The sequence below is a fragment of the Macaca fascicularis genome, chromosome X (assembly GCF_037993035.2).
Source record: "Macaca fascicularis isolate 582-1 chromosome X, T2T-MFA8v1.1".
NCBI classification, from domain to species: Eukaryota; Metazoa; Chordata; class Mammalia; order Primates; family Cercopithecidae; genus Macaca; species Macaca fascicularis.
This window is the reverse complement of record NC_088395.1, coordinates 130,422,212-130,431,112: the sequence shown is the minus strand read 5'-3', so window position 1 is coordinate 130,431,112 and position 8,901 is coordinate 130,422,212. Positions and strand designations below refer to the sequence as shown.

Sequence of the window (8,901 nt, the reverse complement as noted above, 5' to 3'; positions counted from 1 at the left end):
GCAGCACTATTCATAATAGCCAAGATGTGGAAACAACCTAAATGACCAACAACAGATAAACAGATAAAGAAAATGTGCATATACATACACTGGAATACTATTCAGCCTTTAAAAAAGAAATTCTACAATATGTGGCAACATGATTAGACCTTGAGGACATTATACTACATAAAATAAGCCAGTCACAAAAGGACAAATAACAAGTAATGCATGATTCAATTTATATGATGCATGTAAAATAGTCAAATTCACAGAATCGACGAGTGAAATGGCTCATTGAACATGGTGGTAGCCTTGGAGATTCGTGCATATTCTTTGCAAGCCAAGCCAAACCTACATGCAAGTAACTGTGTCTAAGGGTATTGATCTTGGCACCACCCACTCTTGTGTGGATGTCGTTTAGCACAGAATATTGGAGATAATTGCCAATGATCAGGGAAATTAGCCAGGCTTGGTGGTGTGCGCCTGTAATCCCAGCTACACGGGAGGTTGAGGCACCAGAATCACTTGAACTGGGAGGCGAAGGTTGCAGTGAGCTGAGATTGTACCACTGCACGCCAGCCTGGGCAGCAGAGCAAAACTCCATCTAAAAAAAAAAAAAGAATTATCAATGAGTCAACTGTTGCTGCTATTGCTTATGGCTTAGGCTGCTATTGCTTATGGCTTAGACAAAAAGGTTGAAGCAGAGAGAAATGTGCTCATCTTTGTCCTAAGAGGTGGCACTTTTGATCTGTCAGTCCTCACGATTGAGGATGGAATCTTTGAGATCAAATATACAGCTGGAGACACCCACTTAGGTGGAGTTAGATGGAGAAGACTTCGACAAGCAAATGGTCAACCATTTTATTACTGAGTTCAAGCACAAGCATAAGAAGGACAATGATGAGGATAAATAGAAGACTCTTGACGAGTGTAATGAAATTAGCAACTGGCTCAATAAGAATGGTACTATAGAGAAGGAAGAATTTGGACATCAGCAAAAAGAGCTGGAGGAAGTCTGCAACCCCATCGTTACCAAGCTGCACCAGAGTGCAGGAGGCGTTTGAGGGAATGCTTGGGGCCTTCCTTGGTGGCAGAACTCCTCCCTCTAGTGTTGCTTCCTCAGTGCCCTCTATTGAAGAGGTTGATTAACCTAACCCAAGTATAGATATAACATTGCTCCACGTAGTTAAAACTTTAAAGGACCCAAATTTGCAGCAAATTATATGGCAGTATTAAAGTTTGGCTGCTATAGTAAATTACTGGATATTCTCAATACTTGAATATGGAACATGTGCACAGAGGAAGGAAATAGCATTGAACTTTATAAGCAGTGTATTGTAAGTGGAAAATGCAATGTCTTGAATACAGCTATATTTAAAATTGACACCAAAAACAGAGTGAAATGGTGGTTGCCAGGGGCTGGGGGAAGGCAGAAGTAGGGAGTTACTAATCAACAGGCATAAAGTTTCAGCTAAGCAAGATGAATAATAAGCTCTAGAGATCTGCTGTACAACATTGTACCCATAGTCAACAATAATGTATTGTACATTTAAAAAATGTGTCAAACAGGTAGATCATGTTGTGTTCTTACCACAGTAAAATAAAAAATTTAACTTAAAAAAAACCCTTGCTCTCATATAGCTCCATCCCACCCTGAAGCTGTTCTCATGAATTACATCTTTATATGATATGTACTCACCAATATAGATTATAATTTATACTTTAAGCATTTGTCTTTTAAATCATATAGGAAAAAAGAGGAGTTATAAACAAAAGACACATTAATACTGACTTTTATTTTTGCCCATGTAGTTATATTTAACAGTTTTTTTTTTTTTCATGCAGTTACTGAGTTACTATATATGGTAATTACATTTCAGCCTGAAGGATGCCCTTTAGCATTTCTTGTAGGGAAGGTCTAACAGCAGTGAACTCCTTCAGTTTTTGTTTAACTGGGAATATCTCAGTTTCTCCCTTTTTGAAAGGCTGTTTTGCTGAATATAGAATTGATTGGCATGGTTTTATTTTCTTTCTACACTTTAAATATAACATCCCACAGTCTTCTGACCTCCATTGTTTCAGATGAGAGATTAGCTGTTAATCTTTATTGAGGATCTTTTGTGCATAATGAGTTGTTTCTCTTTGCTGCTTTCAATATTCTGTCTTTGACTTTGTACAATTTGATTATGATATGTGTTGGTGTGGATGTCTTTGAGTTTATCCTTCTTGGAGTTCATTGAGCTCTATAGAGGCAAAAAGTAATGTCTTTCATCAAATTTTCAAAGTTTTGGCCATTACATCTTTAAACATTCTTTCTTTGCTTTTCTCTTATTCTCTCCGGGAGTTCACATTATGCTTATGTTGGTATTCTTGATGGTATCCCACAAGCCCCTTAGTTCTATTCATTTTTCTTCATTTTTTTTTTTCTTTCTGGTCCATGGACTGGATTATCCCAATTGACAAATCTTGAAGTTTGCTATTACGTTGTTCTGCCTGCTCAAGTCTGCGGCTGAACCCCTCTTAGGAATTTTTTTGTTTCAGTTATTGTACTTTTCAACTGCAGAGTTTCTATTTGATTTCTTTTTATAATTTTCATTGGATATTCTCCATTTGGTGAGACATCATTCTCCTGATCTCTTCTAGTTCTTCACTCATGGTATCCTTAGATCTCTAAGCATATTTAAAATAGTTAATTAAAAGGCTTTATTGAGTAAGCCTAATGTATGGGCCTCCATGTGAACAGTTTCTATTAATTTCTTTTTTCCTGCATACAGGCACACTTTCTTGTTTTGTTGCATGCCTCTTTTTTTAAAAAAGTGGACATTTTGAATATTATAATGTGGCAACTCTAAAAATCAAATCCCCCTCCTCATGGTTTGTTGTTGTTTGTTTAATGACTTTTATAAGCTAATTTTGTAAATTCTGTATTCTTTGTCATGTGTGGCCACTGGATTCCTTCTTCCATGCACTTAGTGGTCAGCCAGTGATTCAACAAAGAATTCCTAACATGCCTGGAACCAAAAAAAAACACACACACACACACATTATTTCAGTTTTTACTGAGAAGTTCTGTTTATATTGGGGTACATCTTCAACAGTCAGGCAGTTTAAAACTCTGCCTGAGCCTATATTACCTTCTTGCACAGAGCCTGGAGGTGAATCAGAGGTGAGAGCTTATGGCTTTCTCGGTTCTTTTCTGAGCATGTGCACAGCCCTGGACATATGTATGGCCATTCAGATTCCCAAGAATATGTAGGAGTTTTCAAAGCCCTTACTCCCTAAAGCATCTCACTTTCCAGCTTCTCCTCCCAAGTTTTTCAGTTTTCTATTGTTTGCCTCAAGTGTTATCCCTCCCCATGTGGGAGCACCTAAAACATTTGCCTTTAAATATTTTTGGCTACACTCCCAGAGTAGCCATCTCAACCCTGGGAGATTTTCAAGTTAGATAAAATAAAAGCAAGTCCTTTGAGTCTATCCTCAAGGGAGTCACCAGTCAGGTCAAAACAATCCACCAGAATTCTTTGAGAATAAGCTCTGTTCTACTCCCTCCAATGCTGGGTACTTGTTCCAGGAGTGAGCGCTATTGTCTTCAAAGCCACTGCCAAGCCTGGGTTTGGGAGATAGTTTAAGTTTAAGTGCCACAAAGTTCTCTTACTGAGATCCAAATATATTTTCTTGATTAAGGATTCCCCTGGTTACTGTAAGATTTTTATTAGTTTCCAGAGTTCTGAAGAAGTTGATTCTGACAGTTTTTGCTAGTTTATTTACTGCTTTTATGAAGCAATTAATTTTTGAAGTTCCTTATTCTGACTTTTTTTATTTTTTGAGACAGAGTCTCACTCTGTCACCCAAGCTGGAGTTCAGTGGAACAACCTCAGCTCACTACAACCTCCACCTCCTGGGTTCAAATAATTCTCATGCCTCAGCCTCCCCAGTAGCTGGGATTGCAGGAGTGCACCACCACATTTTTTTTTTTTTTTTCATAGAGACAGGGATTAGCCATGTTGGTCAGGCTAGTCTTGAACTCCTGACCTCAAATGATCCGCCTGCCTCGGCCTCCCAAAGTGCCAGGATTACAGACATGAGCCACCACGCCCAACCTCCTTATTCTGACATTTCACTGATGTACTAATATAATCTTTTGGCTTCCCTGGGCCACACATAAAATACACTAACACTAACGATAGCTGATGAGCTAACACACACACACACACACACACACACACAAACTCACAATGTTTTAAGACAGTTTACGAATTTGTGTCAGGCCACATTCAAAGACGTTCTGAGCTGCATGTGGCCTGCAGGCCATGGGTTGGACAAGATTGTACTAGGCAATTCTTAAGATGAAAAAAGATGACCAATTGTCATAAATAGCTGTTCAACCTACTAGTTATTGGTGGAGATGCTGATTAAGATGAGATTATTATTGGTCCATCAGATAAGCAAAAATTGAAAAGATTGAGAATATCTAATATCAACAATGTGGGAGGAAATAGGCATTCATATGCTACTGGTGGTAGATAAAATAAGATCTTTGAGTGTGCAATTGGCAGAGTCTCAAACTTTTCAGTGTTTATTCCTTTTGACTTTTTCACTTCAAGGAATTTAACTTATGAACACACACATGCATAATATGTATTTACAAGGATGATCTTTGCAAGATTGTAATAATGAAAAATCTGAAGACAAACAGGTGCTCAATAGGGAGGTGTTAAGTAAATTATGGCACCACAAAACCCTGCAATATACATCCTGTAGTAACATTCCAACCTTACGTAATTCACAATTGGCTTCTTCCTCCACTCAAATCTCAGATGTGGAAAGCTAATGTTCTTATCTTATAGTGTTGGGGACTGAGGGAGTTTGGGGCTTGGAGGGAAGGGCAAAATCAGACAAAAACACTGCAGGTAGCCACATACAGGGAAGTGGGGGAATTGGGGATGAACCCCCTTCTTCAGTATTATTCTGGCTCAGTCTCCTCAGATTTAGCCCATGAAAGCAAGTCAGAAGTCGAGATAGTTAGTATGATCCCATTTACCCATGAGTGTGTACTATATTCACGTATATGTATTTATGTATATATGTAAATGTATTTTAAAAGACCTGAAAGAAATACACAAACTAATAACCATAGCAACCTCTAAAAAGGGAAATGGGAATGGGGCAGGAATGACAGACTCTCACATTTTACTCTGTTATTAAACCTTTGAAACAGGAATGTTTCTCAAAAAAATCATCTAATTAAAAAACTTATTTAAGAAAAGGTGTTTTGTTTGTTCATTTGTTTTCTAGATAGGGCCTCCCTCTGTTGCCCAGACTGGAGTGCAGTGGGCAATCATAGCTCACTGTAACTTTGACCTCCTGGGCTCAAGCAATCCTCCCACCTCAGTCTCCCAATCTGCTGGGACTGCAGGTATATCACCACACCTGGCTGATTTTTTTATTTTTTTTAGAGACGGTGCCTCCCTATATTGCCCAGGCTGGTCTCAAACTCTTGGCCTCAAGTGATCCTCCTGCCTTGGCTTCCCAAAGTGCTGGGATTGCAGGTGTGAGCCACAACACTGGACCAAGAAAGGGTTTTAAACAACATTAAAGACAACTGGGATAAGGGAATCAATGGCAGTCCCATCACCCTAGCAACAACAACAACAATAGGCATAGAGAATGCCAGAGCCCAGAGTGAATTTGTGAATCACAACTTTAAAAGATAAGACTTGCCCAAGTTGATGTAGTGAGTTAGTGACAGAGTGTACAACCCAGGTTCCCTTAATGCCAAAAGAAAACAGGATTCTAAAACCAGAGGGAAAACTTGAAATGACAATGGGAATCAATGAACCACTAAATCTGAAAAATCTGCAAGAGGTCAGTTGCAGCTTATCCAGTCCTCTATCTCAGTGAAAAGTGAAGAAGAGAAGGTGAAAGTCTTGTTATGAAACCATGGAATGTATGGAGTCGGAGGCATTCATGAAGAAGCTGTGGTAGCTTTTGTCTTCTCTGAGACCTCCAGTGCTGGTACGTGTCACTTAGAATTCCCCAAAAAGCTATTTGACAATTAGAAAAGGAAATTAGGCACTTTATCAGTATCTGTGGAGTTGTTGACTTAAAAAGAGCCCCATGCCACCTTTAGCACTTAGAAGCAGTAACAGCAGCAACAAACTGTTCTCTCTCTCTGCAGTATACTCGTTACTAATTGTTTTACTTGGAAAAGCTAGGAGAAGGGTAGCAGAATCCAACTCTGGCTCATATGAGGAAAAAGGGAACTTATTGGAATGGTATGATTAGTGGTACACTGGTAGATGTTTAGCAACCAGCTCTTCAGAACAACAAAAAATCTGATTTCTAATGTTTGTTGATTTCCATCATATAAATACTCCCACCACGGTCAACTGCAAGCTCCCAGTGTAACATCATCTAGCTCACAAAATTCCTGAAAAGTTAGTGGTAGGTCCTCAGGATCTGATACGGAGAAGTCCACAGGATGGAAGGGAGGCAGAAGAAGATCAACTAGGCAGTACCAGAAGGCCTAAAAAGCAAGAACTACTCAACAGTATTGTCAGGTCACTGCCACATTAGCTTCTCTGCACAAACCTCTATACTGCCCCTACCACCTCCCATAGATTTTTGTGCCCTTTTAGGGGAAAGTCATCCATTCATCTCATTATCCACAAATGGTGTAACCCAAAAGTAGTGGTTCATGCCATATAGTTGCATTTCAAAATATCCTTAGTAAAAGGCCCCAGTTTATATTTGCAAGCCCAACTTGCAGGGTCCTAAACTGAAGAAAACAAGTTTATAACGAGAGATTGGGGCAAAACCTGCACGTAAGTCTTCTTTATTTCTTTGTTTCTTGTGGGTTTTTTTAAGAAACATTTATTGTAGAAAATTCACACAAACACACACACACACACAGAGAGAGAGAGAGAGAGAGAGAGAGAATAGTATAATGAATCCTCATTCTCAACAATTATCAACTTGGGGCCAATCTTATTCTATCTACATTTCCACTCTTTTTCTTAAGGAAGAAAAATATCACAAGAAAGACCAGAAGAAAGATCAATAACAGTCTCAACAGTTAGGACTCTTATTTGGAATTGGAATAACCTGGTGATACGGTTTGGCTGTGTTCCCACCCAAATCTCATCTTGAATTGTAGCTCCCATAATTCCCACACATTGTGGGAGGGACCTGGTGGGAGATAGTTGAATCATGGGGTGGTTTCCCCCATACTGTTCTCATGGTAGTGAATAATTCTCATGAGATCTGATGATTTTATAAGAGGAAACCCCTTTCACTTGGTTCTCATTCTCTCTTGCCATCACCATGTAAGAAGTGCCTTTCACCTTCTGCCATGATTGTGAGGCACGTGAAACTGTGAGTTCATTAAACCTCTTTTTCTTTATAAATTACACAGTCTCGGATATGTCTTTATCAGCAGCATGAGAACAGACTAATACACCTTGTAAAATAATAATGGCTACAATTTTAAGAGAAACTATGGGTTATGAGCTTTACGTAAAGTATCTTGTCAGATCTTCACAACAGCCCTGCTAGGTTGGCATTATTATCTCAGTTTTCAGATGGGAAAATTGAGGCTGGAAAAATTAAACACTTGCCCAAGTCAAAAAGCATTGGCAGAGTCAGATTCAAACTTAGAACATAAACTATGTTGTACCCAAAATGTTAACAGTCATTGCCTCAGGACTGTGGAATTACGATTTTTTTATTTGCTTTTAATAATATTCCTTCTTATATGTATCAAAACTCATACTGAGCAGTGAGTTCTGAGTGGCAAAAGATAATTTATTTTTTGCACCCATCAATAAGTCTTTGTCCACAAGTTATATGCGTTTTTATTATCTTTTTTTTTTTTTTTTTGCTCTTTTTTTTTTTATTTCTCTATAATTGGCATTGCTGGGCAGCACATCCATCCAGATACGCTGGTGTGGGCTATGATGTTCTTCACAGGCCCAGGCCCAAGTGGTTTGCTGCTAGTGCACCCACCCTGAAACAGCTTCAAGAAAACCCTGTTAAACAAACATCTAGACTTTTTTGTGGGGTTAGTGAGGCTCTGGGTAGAAGTGAGCCCAGCAGTCATCATGAAGCTATTGCTGCCATGTTCCTAAATGTGGCCTGAATTCACTAGACTGCATTCAGATAAGCATACCATCCAAGCCAAAGAAGTGATCGGGCCTCTCTACTGCACCAGTCTTTATTCACTATTGTACCCAATGCTAATCTGACTACATCCAGTAGACTCATGAGGATGGTGATTAGTGCAGAAACCATGATAATGGGTCAATTACTAAACACCTACTCTGGATAGCAAAATGGCTGCTGATTCACTTCTGCCTTTCAAATCTCACACAAGAATCCCTCTTGTGGCCCACATTAAGAGGAAACATATAAGGAAGACAGTTCCAGGAAATGTAGTTCAGCCTACCCAAGCTAACTCCACAGGGAAGACAGAAGTAGAGGCTGGAACCCAAGAAGAGCCTCATGGGTAGAACTAGGCCTAATAGAAAGAAATTACTGGGATGCCTTTCAAATAACTTGAGTTGTCTAATAATCATATTGATGGCATCATAGGCAGGAAGCTCCTCATCTCTGGAAGTATTAAAGCAAAAGTTTATGGACAAACTATGGAAGGTCTTATACCAGCTAGGAACCATACTTTGTTTTTAGAAAGCTACTTTAGTAACCCCAGGTAAAGGTGATGGGAGCTTGAACTAGGGCAGTAATGGTAGAGACGGTGAGGGGAGAATTGATCTGGAAGACATTGTGGAAGTTGATTTAAAGGACTTGGCAACTGATTTGAGGGAGGACTATGTATTAACTTCCTATGACTGCTATAATAAATTATCATAAACTTAGTGGGTTTAAACAATAGAAATATTTTTAAATTTCTATCTCTAAAAA

General features: G+C 39.0%; 1 pseudogene; it reads right to left on the bottom strand.

The window, feature by feature from the left end:
• Window positions 1-7,720: 7,720 nt before the first annotated feature.
• Window positions 7,721-7,834, bottom strand: LOC123571501 (small nucleolar RNA SNORA40; annotated as a pseudogene).
• Window positions 7,835-8,901: the final 1,067 nt, after the last annotated feature.